This window comes from Lytechinus pictus, chromosome 3 (assembly GCF_037042905.1).
Source record: "Lytechinus pictus isolate F3 Inbred chromosome 3, Lp3.0, whole genome shotgun sequence".
In the NCBI taxonomy this organism is placed as follows: domain Eukaryota; kingdom Metazoa; phylum Echinodermata; class Echinoidea; order Temnopleuroida; family Toxopneustidae; genus Lytechinus; species Lytechinus pictus.
In genome coordinates, this window is record NC_087247.1 from 68,798,670 (window position 1) to 68,817,244 (window position 18,575).

The 18,575-nt window shown below is 35.3% G+C and overlaps 1 protein-coding gene across 1 annotated transcript in view; it reads right to left on the minus strand.

The window, feature by feature from the left end:
• Positions 1-12,082: 12,082 nt before the first annotated feature.
• LOC129256771 (general transcription factor IIH subunit 1-like) overlaps positions 12,083-18,575 on the minus strand; it is a 70,381-nt gene continuing 63,888 nt past the window's right edge. Inside the window, exons 40-45 of the mRNA XM_064097634.1 lie at positions 18,068-18,122; positions 17,730-17,812; positions 15,848-15,896; positions 15,506-15,588; positions 13,976-14,029; positions 12,083-12,656 (exon numbers count right to left, since the gene is read on the minus strand). The gene's annotated coding sequence lies outside the window, so the exon portion shown is untranslated. The remainder of the gene's footprint in view (positions 12,657-13,975; positions 14,030-15,505; positions 15,589-15,847; positions 15,897-17,729; positions 17,813-18,067; positions 18,123-18,575) is intronic.

The following is an 18,575-nucleotide window of genomic DNA, read 5'->3' on the forward strand; positions in this document are numbered from 1 at the left end:
GTTTGTTATCGATAGGCAAACAGTTGTACCATTATCTACTGACACAATTCCATTGCCTAGCAACACTATTTACCTTAGCAACGTTGTATTTTCCCCTTAAAAATCTTGAGGAAAATAATCCACTTTTAAGTGTGGAGTACCATTTGTTAAAGGGATGGTCCAGGCTGAAAATATTTCCATCTAAATAAATAGGGAAAAATTCACAGAGCTAAATGCTGAAAATTTCTTTAAAAAATCGGATAACAAATAACAAAGTTATTGAACTTTAAAGTTTATCAACATTTTTTAAAACAGTTATATGCACATCGTCATGAATATTCATTAGGTGGGCTGATGATGTCACATCCCCACTTTCCTTTTTCTTATGTTAATACATGAAATCATAAATGTTTCATTATTTCATACATCCGTAAATGATGTGTCTGCATTATGATGAAATAAGTTGCGGCAATAAATAACTAACATACTTAATCAGTTGTCAATCCAATTGTTTAAGTTCTTGGTAGAACAATTTTGAATGAACCTAATTTCATATAATAAATTACAAAAGAAGAAGTGGGGATATGACATCATTAGCCCACCTAATGAATATATTTATAAAGACAAACCTAGAACTGTTTCACAGCAATAATGCAAATCTTTAAAATTCAATAACTTTTTATTTCTTATCCGATTTTTATCAAATTTTCACCATTTTGCTTTGTGAATTTTAATCTATTAGTTGAGATATAGAGATTATCCAGCCCAAACTATCCCTTTCAATAATATACCTACATGCATACTGGCAATGGTAATTTAAAGGACACCACTTCATTTCTCTTATTTCTAAAAAAAAATAATTTATCCTTGTTTGTATATTGCTTGTCTACCAATTCTAAACAGTGCGATGAGCATGGCATTTAAACTTATCATATATAAAAGAGCAGCTTCAAAGAGAAATTTAAATGTTGAAGATAAAAAGAGAATAATATGGTTTGGAGGATTCATAGCTGGGTACATAACATTTGTTTAGTGTGCTACAGTAGGTATAGCATTGATGATATAAAAGAATGGACAACACTACTCTTAAGGCACAGTCCCTGATTTGATCATAAAGTGGGTCTTCACCTAAGGCTTGTACAGATATTTTATTTCAATTTCAGGGACGTCCTATACTCAATTAAGTCATTGGCAGAGGCTTTTGGCTGCATATTCAGATCATTTTCCTCTAGTGAATATGGAATGGTTTACAAATGGATCTGTTTTGTCAAATAATACCTAATCATCCATGCATGTCCAACTTCCAAGGTTGTCTCTGTGTGGAGGCTGTAGCCCAAAGATGCCAAAGTTGTGAGTTCGACAAGTTTCTGTTGAAACTTTAATACTATTACTAAGTGTCAGAAGTTTAATCACAGGGAACTTATAATGTCACTTTCAATTTGATAACTGTCAAGAAATCAGAGGGATGAAAGTATGAAAACTTGGGATCTTAAGCCTTAATATGATGGTTGTTTACCTCATTACTAAGAAAGCATGAATGCTTGTAAGCAAACAACCAGAGGACCAACAGCTTAATGTCCTCTCCAAAACCTGGTAACATGGTAATGAGGATGCGCCTTACAAAAGAGCACTTATGTACCAAGTGGGAATCAAATCCAGGTCACCGGAATCCGAAACCCCCGCTCTATCTACTGAGCTATCATTCCTGATTAGGCCAAGAAAAGGACTAGAAAACCATTAAAGATAGAAAGGCTTACTAAATTGGAAGATGTTTTCTATGTCTATATAAGCGTCATTATGTAATATGTCATGATGTTTGCACGCATCTATTGAGACAACCAGGGAGGGGCATACAAGAAAAGTCCCTAAATGTGGAGAGGAGGCATATCAGCTTAAGTGGTCTTTGATGTTGTCCTTCAGGTATTTTCTGCTACAGCGATAGTGTCAGTGACTCCGGCTGTTAAAAACTGACGCCTTAAATACTCAGTTTAAGAAAAGATGTCTGAAAGAAAAGACAAGGATGTCTCTCAACATGCATACATATGTATAGGACATCGACAAAGCTTCGAGAAAAGCTTCGGGAAAAACAGGAACACATGCCACTATTGTAGGGTTTACACTAAGGCTACTGTTCGTTCCATGGAGATTTAGATCACGCAAACGCACTCCCAACATCCAGCAGTATCATCTGACAAATAGTGTAATCCCTAGAGTTAGCAACTACAAGTACTTGGGTGTTACAGCAGAGCTGCCAACCTTGTGCAAGCAAAAAAAGGAATTTCCAACAAAAAAAGGAATGTGTTAAAACGAACCTTAAAACCACATGCGACAAACATCCAATGCAAAGAGTATGTATGCAGTGAACAATTTAAAAAAAGTTCATCTCTAGGCCTAGTCTGGGCTAAGTAACGGAGTGTTACAAATTGGACCCTTAGTCTTGGGCCGTTTGATATAATCTACCAACTTTAATTAAGTCAGTAGCAGGGCTTGAATTAAGAATTGAGAGGGGCAAGGCCATTTTTAAATGGGCACTTTCAGCTTGGGGCAACCGGCAAAGTGGCCTTGGATGCCCCAAAATTTCAAGGGGTATCAAGGCCATTCTAAAGGGCATGAAGGCCACTTTTATTCTAGTCAAATAGGCACCTAGGCAAATTTTTCTAACAAGTGGAATGCCTCTGGCCGTCTCACCTGCATCACGCGATTCAATATAGCAGCAGTGCTGATTTTGAAAACTACTATAACTCGCACAAGATGTTCAGTGATACTTGGTTACTCTTATTTCCACGTTTTATGAACTAGACCAATACACTTATAGAGATATGATGGCAATTCAACAAATACCCCCAACGTGGCCAAAGTTCTTTGACCTTACATGACCTTTGACCTTGATCATGTGACCTGAAACTCGCACAGGATGTTCAGTGATACTTGATTACTATTATGTCCAAGTTTTATGAACTAGACCAACACACTTTCAAATTTATGGCTGTAATTCAACAAATACCCCAATTTGGCCAAAGTTCATTGACCCTAAATGACCTTTGACCTTGATCATGTGACCTGAAACTTGCACAGGATGTTCAGTAATACTTGATTACTATTATGTCCAAGTTTCATGAATCAGATCCATAAACTTTCAAAGTTATGATGGTAATTCAACAGATACCCCCAATTCGGCCAAAGTTCATTGACCCTAAATGACCTTTGACCTTGGTCATGTGACGTGAAACTCATGCAGGATGTTCAGTGATACTTGATTAACCTTATGTATAAGTTTCATGAACTAGGTCCATATATTTTCTAAGTTATGATGACATTTCAAAAACTTAACCTTAGGTTAAGATTTTGATGTTGATTCCCCCAACATGGTCTAAGTTCATTGACCCTAAATGACCTTTGACCTTGGTCATGTGACATGAAACTCAGGCAGGATGTTCAGTAATACTTGATTAACCTTATGGCCAAGTTTCATGAACTAGGTCCATATACTTTCTAAGTTATGCTGTCATTTCAAAAACTTAACCTCAGGTTAAGATTTGGTGTTGACGCCGCCGCCGCCGTCGCCGTCGCCGCCGCCGTCGCCGTCGGAAAAGCGGCGCCTATAGTCTCACTCTGCTATGCAGGTGAGACAAAAATGACAAGTAGGCCTTTCATTTTGTAGTGCAACCTACTCCGGCACTTATCAAAGTGAAGATCTGTCGAGAAAAAATTCTTTCAGGGGCACCAAAATCAGTTCTGGTGAACATTTTTAGGGCTCCATTTTTCTGGGGCTTCCTTTCCACTTCTTAAATAATTCACTGTTTTATGTTGAGTTTCCTGACAAAACTACCAAATTGTAGACTAAGAGAAATAAAAAAAAAGTTGACATCAATTCAGACTTCTCTTCCCAAGTAACATTGTTTTTGCCAAACAGTACCCTTTAAAATTAAAGTGACATAAAATGGAAGTGTACATGTAACATTCCACAAATATAGATAAATTATTCATAAATCAATCTTATCTAAAATTCAAATAGATCTATAGATAAGAAGTTGAAATCATTCCACAAAAGTCCCATCGTAAATCACTTCACGATGTGCACAGCTCAGCCTCAATCACACTGCACGCACACTCAATCATCCCCAGCAGTGACAGCACTATAGAGCAGACATCTAGGCCGCCAGAACCGGGGAAGAAATCTTCCCATTCCTGCTAAACTGAATGCTAAAGTGCCGACTTTTTTAATGAATTCCAAAGGCAGTAGGACATCTCTCTAGTATAACTCATGTGAAACTATCAACAAATGTTGAATATCACCCAGAATTATTACTTCAGGGGACAATGAAGAGCTTTCCTGGGGTAGTATTCTGAAAACGTTCTTATCTTTGTTCTTATCATTTATCTTATCTCATTGAGATAAGAAGAAGTTAAAATCATTGCAAATCGGTATTCTGAAAATCTTCTTAACGCGTTCTTACCTTTGTAAGTACTGCCTTCTTCTTATCTTCAACACGCCCATTTTTAGGATATTACCAATCAAAATGCACTTAATATTGGCAGTTTAACCAATAGAAGCGTCCCTTATGTCAAGAGAATATCATGGGCGCTGCGCGCACACTCTTTCTGGCGCATTGCGCGAAATAGGCAATTTATACGCAATGACTGATTATTATTTCGTCGAGACACGTGCACAAAATAAAGAAAGGAAGAAAGTAAAGAAAAAAGTAAATAAAGCGGGTACGAATAAAGAATGAAATATAAAGAAAGAAAGTAAGTAGCTAAGTAAGAAAACAAAAAAGTTTCAGAATGAAGCAGAAATAAAAGGATGAAAGGTACAAGGCAGAAAATAATGAAAGAAATAAAAAGTAAACGAAAGTAAGCAAGCAAAAAAAAATTAAAAATAAGAAAATAAAGAAAGAAAAAAGAATGAATAAAAGAAGGAAAAAGAAATAGAATGATTAGCAATGATAAAGTGAGGAAGAAAAAATAAAGAGAGAAAAAAAATGAAACTTAAAGGAAAAAAGTAAAAGGACAAAATAAAAAAGGATAAAATGAAGTAATAAAGAACCGAAAAAGAAAAAAAGTTAGAAAAAACAAATGAAAGACAATAAGAAAGAAAAAGAAAAAGAAGGAATAAAAATGTAAAAATTGAAGGTAAAGAGAAAAAAGGACAATGAAACAAAGAAATAAAATAAAATAAAAGGAAGCAAGAATAAAGACTACAGAAAGATATAAGGAAAGAAAGGTAAATTCAAAGAAAGAAAAGGAACGAAAAGGAAAAATAAAAAGTCAGGAAAAGTGAAGAATGAATAAAAAAAAAAAAAAATGTTAATGGAAATAATAAAGAAAAACATTTTCAAAAATTAATAGAAGAAAGACACAGAAAAGAAAGTAAAGAAGGAGAGTAAATAAAGAACGAACAAAAAAAAACAGAATGAGCAAAATAAAGAATAAAATAGAAGAAAGAAAGTAAATAAGACACAAGAGTGTCAGGAAGCAGAAATAAACAAAATGAAAGAAAGAACAAACGAACTAACGAAAAAATAAAAATAACTCAAAAATAAAAAGAGAAAGAAATAAAAATAAGGGAAAATACAAATTAAGGGAAGGAAGAAAGTAAGAAAAAGGGGGAAAGGAAAAGCATATATACAGACGAAAGAAAAAAAATAAGGAAGAAATAAAAAGATAACAAAAAAGTAAAGGTAGGAAGAAAAATGAAAAAAAAGAAAAGGAAAGGAAGAGAGAAAAGGGCAAAGAAAAAAAGCAGAAAGGGAAAATAAAAAAGGAAGAAAGATGAAGAATAAATGAAACAAAACCAAGAAAATTAAAGAAATTAAAAGATTCAAAAAGAATAAAACAAAAGATAAGATAAGATAGATAAGATAAGATAAGATAAGATATTTATTCGTCTTTCTTTCTGCACGTACATTTTATCTTACAAGTGTGATTTCACATTCTACAAATGAAAATCAATTAACCATAAATCATTGTTACAGTAGAAAAAAAAAAGACGATATAAATGAAGAATGAAAAAAGGAAGAATGACAGACACATAGAAAGGAAGAAAGACAGACAAATAGAAAGGAAGAAAATAGATAAATAAATAGAGAAAAAAGGGATAGAAAAAAGAGAAGGGCATAAGAAAGGGTGGGAGGAATACTTGTGGGTACTTGTTACAACTAGTGACCATCGAGTTTGAGCAAGAAAGAACGCGGACATCGTGAGATGTGATAACCCTCTAGCTATCTTAAATATTATCATAAATATCGTGAAAGATAAGAACGTTTTCAGAATACCACTTATCTTCATTTTGTTCCTATCTTTTTAGCGCGCTTTTGTATTATGCGCGAGTAATACATTTGCGCGCTCAGCATAGGATGTTTTGCAAGATAAGAAAAAGATAAGAACAAAAGATAAGAAAAAGATAAGAACGTTTTCAGAATACCAATTTGAGATCGTGACATAGATAAGAACAAAATTAAGATAAGAACGTTTTCAGAATACCGCCCCAGGTCTTTTCAAAGCCAAATTCATCGTATTTGTTTGATACGAGTTGATGAAAATTAACCAGACAGTACCGTTATCCGAAGGGAATTTATATTAATCAATTCAAGAAAATAGCCTCAAAATTTCATTTCTTTATCACTACAATTAATTTTAAAGTATATGAAAAATATCTTTTGATGATTCAATCTTTAATATATATGATGAGTATTTTCGTAAAATTTTGCAAATGGAATAATAATTTTCCTCAAACCTCCAAATCCCCCTCCATTACAAATGGACTCTTCTCTTACTACATTTGGGGAATTACCCTACCCAATTCATCGTACTCCTCGCTCTGCGCTGCAAGAACAAACGTTGGCTCCACTCACCTGAAGAGTGTTGGCCCGTGCGTAAAGACAACGTATTAGCAGTAACGTTAGATCTAACATTCGGCGGAAATCTGATTTTCGGATCGTTTTTTTGTACATAAAACATCACTTTATAGGAAAGAAATTACATGCAAATTTAAGATAAAATAAACAAAATTCAGAAATATCGTATCTTAGACCGCAGTTACTGTTATTTCCTTTCAAATGATGATCAAAACATAATCATCCTCGATCCTTTCGTTTGTCATCGTAAGTTGCCATCTTGGATGACGTCATCATCCTTACAGACGTATTTACCAGTCGCTATACATCGCGATTCGTACCATGCATGCCACTCGCATATTCAACTAATGTATATGTACGTGCACGCTATCAAATTATTAAAGTGCGTTGGAAAACCGGCCGGCAGGCGACTACGCACTCGCAAGTACCAGGCTCATCTCGGGCTCAACACGCACTCCACATACATACAATTATGTACACACATTATCAAAATTGTCAAAAAACGTAATTTGAAAAGAAAAACCATAATACCGTAATTTGAATGAAAAAACGTAATGATTACGGCAAAAACGTAATGGTTGGCAGCTTTGTTACAGTTTCTTCTGATCTGCGATGGAACAAGCATTGCCAATTCGTCCGGCAGAAAGCAAGTCGTACTCTTGGACTCTTTCCTCTTGTACAAGAGATGTGAAGTCGAGGGCCTACACATCCTTAGTGCGCCCCCAACTAGAGTATAGCTGTGAGGCCTGGAATCCATACACAGTCACAGTCACGAACCTGCTTGAGCAAGTACAAAGATCAGCGGCTCGCTTCGTGTACTCGGACTACAGGATTTCCACATCACCTTCATCTCTTGTGACGTCATTGGAATTGGATGCACTACACACACGCTGAATCCTTGCCCAATGTTCCCTCTTTCACAAAATCCACTACCATCATGTCTTCATAACTCTTCCACTTATCGTCACCCCAGCAACATTTTATACAAGTCTAAAAAACATGTAATTACATAAGAAATTGTAAAAAAAAAAATAGTACGATGTGATATCGCAATGTTTTTCATGTACACTGGCTAAGAATACCACTAAGAGTTTTAATACCAACAAGTGGAGCGCCTCTGGCAGTCTCACCTGCATCACGCGGTTCAATATAGCAGCAGTGCTGACTTTGAAAACTACTATAAAATAATTATTCACAAAAAACACCATTTATATGATACTGTACAATACTACGTTCATTGACAATAAATGACATTTGACCTTGATCATGCGACCTAAGACTTGTCAGTGATACTTAATTACCCCTATATCCACATTTTATAAACTATATCTATAAGCTGTGAAAGTTATGACAGCTATCTAATAATTACCTCTAAAATGGCCAAAGTTCAATGACCTGAAATGACCTTTGACTTTGGTCATGTGACCTGAAACTTGCATGAGATGTTCAGTGATACTTGATTACTCTTATGTCCAAATGTTATGAACTAGATCCATACATTTCCAGAGTTATGATAGTTGTTCAACAAATACCCCCAACATGGCCAAAGTCCATTGACCTTTGTCATGTGACCTGAAACACGCACAGGATGTTCAGTGATACTTGATTACTCTTATGTCCAAGTTTTTTTAACTAGACCAATACACTTACAGAGTTATGATAGTAATTCAACAGATACCCCCAACTTGTCCAAAGTTCATTGACCTTAAAAGACCTTTGACCATGATCATGTGACTTGAAACTCGCACAGGGTGTTCAGTGATACTTGATTACTCGTATGTCCACGTTTCATGAATCAGATCCATAAACTTTCAAAGTTATAATGGTAATTCAACAGATACCCCCAACTTGGCAAAAGTTCATTGACCCTAAATGACCTTTGACCTTGGTCATGTGACTTGAAACTCGGGCAGAATATTCAGTAATACTTGATTGACCTTATGTCCAAGTTTCAGGAATTAGGTCCATATACTTTCTAAGTTATGATGACATTTCAAAAACTTAACCTTAGGTTAAGATTTTGATGTTGATTCCCCCAACATGGTCTAAGTTCATTGACCCTAAATGACATTTGACCTTGGTCATGTGACTTGAAACTCAGGCAGGATGTTCAGTAATACTTGATTGACCTTATGTCCAAGTTTCATGAACTAGGTCCATATTTTGTGATTACGCGTACTGATGATGAGCTTATCAGAGCTCTGGAGGTGTCATCTTTTCTCACTGACCATGCTGCAATACACTGTAATTTGAAATTAACTAAACCTATGAGAAACAGAAAGGTTATTTCATACAGGAAGCTCAAAGCCATTGATTATGAAAAGTTGGCTGTTGATATTCTTGCTTCAGATCTTCTCTTACATCCTACTTCTGATGTCAATACTCTTGTCAATCAATATGATGCTAGTCTTCAGTCTATCTTGGACAAACATGCTCCATTAACAAAGAGTAAAGTAACAATCTGACCGAGGAATGTCTGGTATACATCTGACATAGCAGAAACAAAACGCTTGCGCAAACGACTTGAGCGTCGTTGGCGAGCTGAGAGAACAGACATAAATAGAGAAAATTTTACTAAACAGCGCCTCTTAGTTTGGCATATGATAAAAGATGCCAAAGCAAAGTACTTCAAGGAACAGCTTTCCAATTGTAAAGATAGTGGACAGTTTTTCAGAGTTATTGATAGTGCTCTCCATCAAAAGAACAAACCAAAATTGCCGGAACATATATCTCAATTAGACCTAGCAGAACGTTTCAGTAATTTCTTTGTATAAAAAATATCCACTATCCGGGATAATTTAGACTCAATGCAGGGTACCTTATCTCATAGTGTTGAAGAATGTGACTCCTCACATACAGCCACTCCTATAATGAAAACATTTGAAATGACAACTGATAAAGAAGTTATGAACATTGTGACCTCTTATCCTGCTAAATCATGCTCATTAGATCCAGTTCCAACCTGGGTCCTTAAGAAACATATGAATCTGTTGCTTCCAGTAATCACAAAATTATTAACATTTCTCTTGAAACTGGTAATTTTCCTCATGATTTCAAGCAAGCACTTGTCACTCCTCTCTTGAAAAATCCATCGTTAGACTTGGAGGAATTAAAAAACTATAGACCTGTCTCGAATTTTAAGTTTGTGTCAAAGATATTAGAAAAGGTTGTGGCTGTGCGTCTCACTGACCATTTTTTTGATAATGAATTGTTTGAACCTTTTCAATCTGCATATAGGAAATGTCATGGGGTAGAAACTGCTTTGGTTCGTGTATCAAATGATATTCTTCGTGCTGTTGATGATAAGAAGGCTGTTTTCCTCCTTCTGCTTGATCTTTCGTCAGCATTTGATACTGTTGACCATGATTTGCTATTGGATCGTTTGAAATATTGTGGCATAGGAGGGGTTGTTCTAGATTGGTTTTCATCTTATCTTCATGATAGATCACAGGTTGTCAAGATTGGTGAAAATATGTCATCTCCTGTTCTTCCTTTCGGAGTGCCCCAAGGTTCAGTCCTCGGGCCGTTGTTTTTTGCCATCTATTCCAGTCCTCTGGCAAAAATTGCGCATAAACATGGCATAAACATTCATATGTATGCGGATGATACACAGTTGTATGTGTCGTTTGATCCAACTGACCCTGCTAGTGAGTTGTCTGCCAGGCTTCGTTTACAAAATACAATAGATGATATGCGGTCATGGATGCTAGATAATAAGTTGAAATTAAATGAAAGTAAAACAGAGTTGTTGATTATTAGTTCTAAATCACAAAGTCATTTGATTAAGGACCGGACTATACAGGTTGGGGACTCCTTGATTAAAGCCTTGTCATCAGTTCGTAATCTCGGTGTCGTATTTGACGAAAATATGTCTATGGATGCACATGTAAAGAAAATATGTCGATCAGTATACCACAATATTCATAATGTTAACAGCATTAGGAAAGTCCTTGACCATAAGTCGGCTGCTATGCTTATACACTCATTTGTACTATCTCGATTAGATGTTGGAAATGCTCTTCTTTTTAATATAACCTCACGCAATGTTAATAAACTTCAGCATGCTCAGAATACAGCTGCCAGGGTTTTAACTGGTACGTCAAAATATCAACACATCTCACCAATTCTCCAAAAGTTACATTGGTTGCCAATCCGGAAGCGTATAGAATTTAAAATACTTCTTCTCACTTGGAAAGTGTTGAATGGTTTGGCACCAAAATATCTACAAGACCTTGTCACACCTTATGCACCAGCTCGTAGCCTGAGATCATCGCACCAGCAACTTCTTAAGACTCCCAAGACATGTGTAGCATATGGTGCACGAGCTTTCTCTGCCTCAGCACCCTCTCTTTGGAAAAATTTGCCATTAAATTTAAGAATTATACAATCACTGGAGACCTTCAAATCCAAACTGAAGTCTTATCTTTTCTAACAGTATTAGTTATTGGCACTTTGACACTCATCCAAAATTTCTCATTCTTTCTTTTCTTGTGCGCCTCGGAATAGAATATTTCTAGATAGATGGCGCTATATAAATGCCTATTATTATTATTATTATTATTATACATTTTAAGTTATGCTGTCATTTCAAAAACTTAACCTTCGGTTAAGATATGGTGTTGACGCCGCCACCATCGCCACTGCCGTCGGAAAAGCAGCGCCTATAGTCTCACTCTGCTATGCAGGTGAGACAAAAATTAGAACATTTGGAGCTTTGTTTAGGGAGTTAGAGGGAAATATATGATTTTGCATACTAATTAGCATAATCGCTTAATAGCAATTTGCATTAAATGAATGACTATACAGTTTTGCAGATTATGTCCCAGACAACCTGCGAGCCAAATTTCGGCGCGATCACGCAACCAATGGCCGAGATCTCAAGGGGGGGCCTGGGAGCCCCCCCCCCCCCCCCCCAGACCTGCCAACCTCTGGGAATGAAAAACTGTATTCTGTGATTTAAAAAAATGTATTTTTCCCAAAAAAAGTGTATTTCATAATAAAATGCTTGGCGCACTCGCTCATCGCGGCGCTCAAGCTGCATACAAGCTAAAATTAAAACATGTGTATATCTTCACCCTGATTTGAACAAAATGATTGAAAAAAAAAACAAGTTACCTGAAATTACATTGATCTAATAACCATATTTGTGCACGTTTTATGAAATAAAGACATATAGAGATTATTTTTCTCAATAAATTACGATTTAGTAAAAAAAAAAATAATAATAATTTTTTTTTTTTTTTTTTACAAAAACGTATTTTTCAAAGAAAAAACGTACTGCCGTATTTTGGTTGCAAAAACGTACTTAATACGGCTAAAACGTACTGGTTGGCAGGTCTGCCCCCCCAATGAACTTCCAAAATATCCCGGCCCAGATAGGGTTAAGGATATTGATTTCAATTATTCTTTCTTATTTTCAGTTTAACTTTAACTGTATTTTCTTTCATTCTTGAATTTTCCTTTTCTTTTTCAATAATTTATTCATCAGAGAAATGCTGGTGCTCATCAATTATATAGTGCTTGCATTTGGAGAAGAAAAAAAAACCTGATTTTTTTAACATAAAAAAAAAATGTGTTACAAGCAAACACTAATATATTTTGTGCGGCCTAACAGCCAACTTATACAATTTTGCCATCCATGAGTTGCTCCTGACCGACAGACAAAAATAGATAGGAAATGATTCCTTACCAAAGAATGCACAGGCCATCAGCTTTAGTTCCAAAAGTGTCTCCAAATGACATATCTACAACCATGACTCCTGTTCAGTTTTTAATGAAGAATGTTGCCTATAAGTACGTTTCCATCAGAGACATGTTCGGCTAAAGCAGAGAACAAAAAAAAGGAAGAAAAAAAAAAGAAGAAAATGTATGCAATTCAAGATACATCTGAACTAGAATGCCTTTTAATACTGCATGTTTAACACAACAAAATCTTCATATTACGAATAACAGAAGTATGGCTGTACATGTAAGTTGGTAATATCAATAGTCATCAGATTTAGATTTTACATCAAGGCTTTATTAGACCAATAGGGAAATTGAATCATCATATTGAAGACTCTCAACAATGTCTTAAATTGTTTAAACTTAACCCTAAATAGACTGGGCTATTTCGTGGCCTAAGAAGACCGGGAGGGGGGGGGGGGGGGCTGATTCGGTTCCCCTTATGATCTCGGCTGTCAATCGCGCAATCGAGATGAAAATTGGCACACACGTTACCCATGGCATTATCTACAAAAAACATCAAAATCTGAGAGATGTCATTGCTAATTTATTATGCTAATTCATGCGTAAAATCAAAAGTTTGCTCTAATTAACTAAATAATGCCCATGAAATGCTATTTTTTGGTTCACAGACTCTTTATAGGAATCTGATCAAATGTACTTTAAATAAATTTCAACATCACATTTATTTCTTTATGTATTCTATTGTTTTCTAAATTTCTGATGTATTTACGTTTTTCGACTTTTCGTTTTTTATTGTGCTTTTTCAATGGAAATTGTCGGGGACCTATTTTTTACCATAAACAAGATGAAATCAATTGATTTTAATCTGTTAAAGGAAAGATAATGATACATTTATGAATTTTGGCAAAAAACACTATTTGCATTGGATTTGTAGACAAATTCATGTTTTTGAGCAATATTGGGTCTGCATGCACTTACAAAATGTTGAGTTATTTCTGAACCGCATACTCTGGGAATGCAATTTTGGTCTCAAAAGTTGCGCGAGACTTGAAAGTATAAAGTCACCGACCGACGCAGTAAGAAAATTTGTGTTGCTGCTTTATCACGATGACTGTCGAGGGGGGGGGGATGGATCACCCCCCCCCCCCCCGCCTTATTAGGGTTAACAGCTCACACAGTAATTTATGCTAGTGCAGTACCAGTGAAGAATTACATGGTACATTCTCCGTCTTACCCCATGAATTCACACTGAGTGTTTCCTATATCAACCAAAAAAGCTTGAATTCAAGGAACATGTTTGGTAATGGAATACTAAAGAGTGTCATGTCTGTCCTACTTCAAGTTTGCATTTATGAGCCAAATTTAATCTGACCTGAAAAATACTTAATATCAAACAAATAAAATATCTCCTCCCAATACCACCATCAATTTCCAGTTCATATTATACTCACCTCACAGAAGCGAATAAAACTACAGGAGAGGTTTGGTTTCCAGAGGCCTTACATCTTGGAAAAGAAAGTTAAGATGAATATTCTGACATTCATTAGACTTAGGTAAAGTTTGTTCATTTGTTCGTTCGTTCATTCATTCATTCATTCATTCATTCAAGGAAGGCCCTAATTAGCACATACACATTGTTAAACAGAAATCTTGGATGTCATGCTTGTTGAACATATTCACTTTTTTCATTGTGACTCACATACTGATCCAATAAATACCATAGTGTCTGGAGTTGATATTGGCATTTAATACGTGTTGTTAATTCTTCATCAATTGAGTCTGTCATTAAAGTCAATCAATTAATGAAATTGTGACTTGTTACATTATGATGTATGACTTTCAGGACATGTGTCTTTTTAGCATAAAAAGTTGGACCGATCACGATAATAATATCAAAACAATAGAGTCGCTAAGGCGAGCACATAATACACCCGCCTGTAATGCGGAAAATGGAGTTATTGGTCAGGCATGAAAAGTGGAAGGTGGCGACTTCACCTTTGACCTTCTCATCTCAAAATCAATAGGCTTCCTGGGACCCATGCAAGTATCATACACACCAAATTATATGAGCCTAGGTGAAGTTAAACTAAGGTTATTGCGTTTACAAGGACTTCAGAAGGGTAAGATGATAACATGTCACTGTGATCTTGGGTTTTGACCATTTAACCTCAAAATCGACAGGCTTCCTGGGAACCATGCTAGTATAATACACACCAAAGTATATTAGACTACGTTAAGTAAAACTGAAGTTATCGCATTTACAAGGACTGCAGTAGGCAAGATTAAAATATGTCACTGTGACCTTGACCTTTGGACCTAAAAATCAATAGGCTTCCTGGGATCCATGCTAGAATCATACACACCAAGTTACATGAGCCTAGGTTAAGTCAAACTATGGACGGACACCGAGCATGATACGATAATACATCCCGTCTAGGATGGGTGTATAAAATAAAATTAGGGAAATTTCATATGCATATTTGCATAATTGATTAATTAAAATAATAGAAACAATTAATTTTTATAAAATTTTACTATACAGTCTTGCAGTTTACATCCGGCTCTACGCGCACATTTTCGCGGCGATCACGTTATCAGCGGCCGAGGTATATTCTGGTCTGAAATAGCCAAGTTAGGATAGGGTTAAGTCAAACTTCTATCTTTGTCATTCAGTATCAGAATATATGTTAACAGCATGGTTTATGAGGTATTTTTGGACCAATCCTCCTCAAGAGTCTAACGGATAATCATCATATACTAAAATCTTGACAAAAACAGAACCTCAATTGATATCTCTGCAATGAGCAGTCTTCATCAATGTTTTTAATCTAAAAAGTTGTCTTAACCTTGGTTAAGATTTCAATGTTGACGACGCCGCCGCCGCCATCGGAAAAGCAGCGCCTATAGTCTCGCTCTGCTATGCAGGCGAGACTAAAAAAAAAGTTTTCCATAACAGATTTACAAATTCACATATTACTCACCTCTCAGTATTGGTTGAATAACCCCGGTAAATGGATTGATTCCACAACAGCTTCCACTTCACTAAAGAAAAGGACTCTTGTATCTTGAAGTACAAGGAAAACATAAACATAAAAGATAATAAACAAGGAGTAATCTCCTTAACACAAAAGTTAATACATTCTAAAGAATTTGGACTTTAAAGTTGTTTCACGAGCCAACATCAGATTCATCACATTTCACATCAAGGCTGATCAGACCAATAGGGAAACTTGAATCATCATATTGAAGACTCAAAATGTTTTACTATATTGAAGTACATTATCATATGAAAAATTAAATGAAAATAGGTGCTGCTTTCTTACCTTTGTTTCTCCGCTAACTTCCACCACCGTTTTCATCTAAGTAGACCAACTGAAAATAATGGTAAAGTGTAGAAAATAGAAAATGATAAAAAGAAAAGATTAAATATTACCTTGAATTTAAATTGAAAATTAAGGCAAACTACCATCTTTGTCATTCAGTATCAGAATATATGTTAACAGCATGGTTTATGAGGTATTTTTGGACCAATCCTCCTCAAGAGTCTAACGGATAATCATCATATACTGAACTCTTGACAAAAACACAACCTCAATTGAAATCTCTACAATGAGCAGTCTTCATCAATGTTTTTCATCTAAAAACTTGTCAGTTCTGGTGGGTGTTTCATAAAGCCGTTTGTAAGAGCGACTTTAAGAGCGACTGGTGATCCTTTCTTGTGGTAAATTTCAAGACCTGACAACTATTATTGGTTTCAATAAATAAAAAAAAAGATATGACTGAATTTCACCAAAGCCCTTAATACTTAATATTGTGGTGGCAAGGTGACTTTTTCAAATTCAAACCACTACTTTTTCTGAATTTCAGCAAAAATAGGAAAAAGAAAAGGCACAACGAATATCCAAGGACCAGCCAATGAGAAGGGTACATGCATTGGAGCATGACTGGTCATGGCCTTGGTTTGATTCAAACTCTTTTATGGTTAACCATCAAATAACAACTTGTCAGTAATGACAAAGTTCATGAAACCCCCCCCCCCCCCCCATGTAAAATATAATATAACAACAGACTGCATATAACCCCGTTAAGCTCTGAGAAGTGATCTGCGTGTAGTCTCTTTGAATAAATTCAACTAAGCAAGTCTGTGTATAATACTTATGAATATTCATATAATCCTTATATACCAGTACCCAATTAAATAGCTTCAACATAGGGATCATTTATTGCACTATTTGCACAGGATAATAAAGTGTCACTTCTGCCCAAGTAGATATCCATGAGTAAAGTTTGAATCAATATAAAAAGTCAGAAACACGATGCATGAATTATCAAGTCTCCCATTCTATGTTCTATTTCTATTGTGCAGACTCCTCGGTGACAGATTCTTCATTTTTAGCAGATGAGGACATCTGGTTACCCTGATAAATGAAACTGGAAATATATTTCAAGTAGTTCTCAAAATATCTACATACTATTATTTTATTGTGAAAGTTTGGACAATAATGGCTGATTTCCTTCTTTAAATCAAAAGAAATAATTTGATGTCTCGACTATAAAAAAAACAATTTTATAAAGAGTTTGATCAACAACAAAAAAACCCAAGTGGAACGCCTCTGGCAGTCTCGCCTGCATTACGCAATTCGATTTAGCAGCATAGCTGCCTTAGAAAACAGCTAATGAATAATTATTCACAGAAAAAAACACTAACATGATAATAAAATATTATGTCCATTGACCCAAAATGACCTTTGACCATGATCATGTGACCTAAGACATGTGCAAAACAATCATTCATACTTGATTACCCTTATGTCAATGTTTCATGAGCTAAATCCATAAAGTTACAGTTATGATGTCAATTCCACAAATAATCCCAACATTACCAAAGTTTGTTGACTCTAAAGGACCTTTGACCTTGGTCATGTGACCTGAAACTTGCACATATTCAGGGGTACATGGTTGCTCTTATGTCCAAGTTTCATGAATTAGATCCGTGAACTTTAAAGTTATGACAATTCCTGAAATAACCCCAACATGGACAAAGTTCGTTGACCGTAAGTGACCTTTGACCTTGGTCATGTGACCTGAGACTCAGGCAGGATCTTCAGTGATACACTATTATGCTTATGTCTAAGTTTTATGAATTACGTCCATTTTCTAAGTTATATATTCCATTACAGATTTACAAATTCAAATTTTACTTACCTCTCAGAATTGGTTGTATAACCCAAGTAAATGGATTGATTCAACAACAACTTCTACTTCACTAAAGAAAAGGACTCTTGTATCTTGAAGTAGAATGAAAACATAAACATAAAGGATAATAAACAAGGAGTAATCTAACACAAAAGTTAATACGTTATAAAGAATTTGGACTGTAAAGTTGTATCACGAGCCAACATCAGATTCATCACATTTCACATCAAGGCTGATAAGACCAATAGGGAAATTTGAATCATCATATTGAAGACTCAAAATGTTTTACTATATTGAAGTACATTATCATATGAAAAATTAAATGAAAATAGGTGCTGCTTTCTTACCTTTGTTTCTCCGCTAACTTCCACCACCGTTTTCATCTAAGTAGACCAACTGAAACTAATGGTAAAGTGTAGAAAATAGAAAATGATAAAAAGAAAAGATTAAATATTACCTTGAATTCAAATTGAAAATTAAGGCAAACTACCATCTTTGTCATTCAGTATCAGAATATATGTTAACAGCATGGTTTATGAGGTATTTTTAGACCAATCCTCCTCAAGAGTCTAACGGATAATCATCATATATACTGAACTCTTGACAAAAACACAACCTCAATTGAAATCTCTACAATGAGCAGTCTTCATCAATGTTTTTCATCTACAAACTTGTCAGTTCTGGTGGGTGTTTCATAAAGCCTTTTGTAAGAGCGACTGGTGATCCTTTCTTGTGGTAAATTTCAAGACCTGACAACTATTATTGGTTTCAATAAATAAAAAAAAAGACATGACTGAATTTCACCAAAAGCCTTAATACTTAATATTGTGGTGGCAAGGTGACTTTTTCAAATTC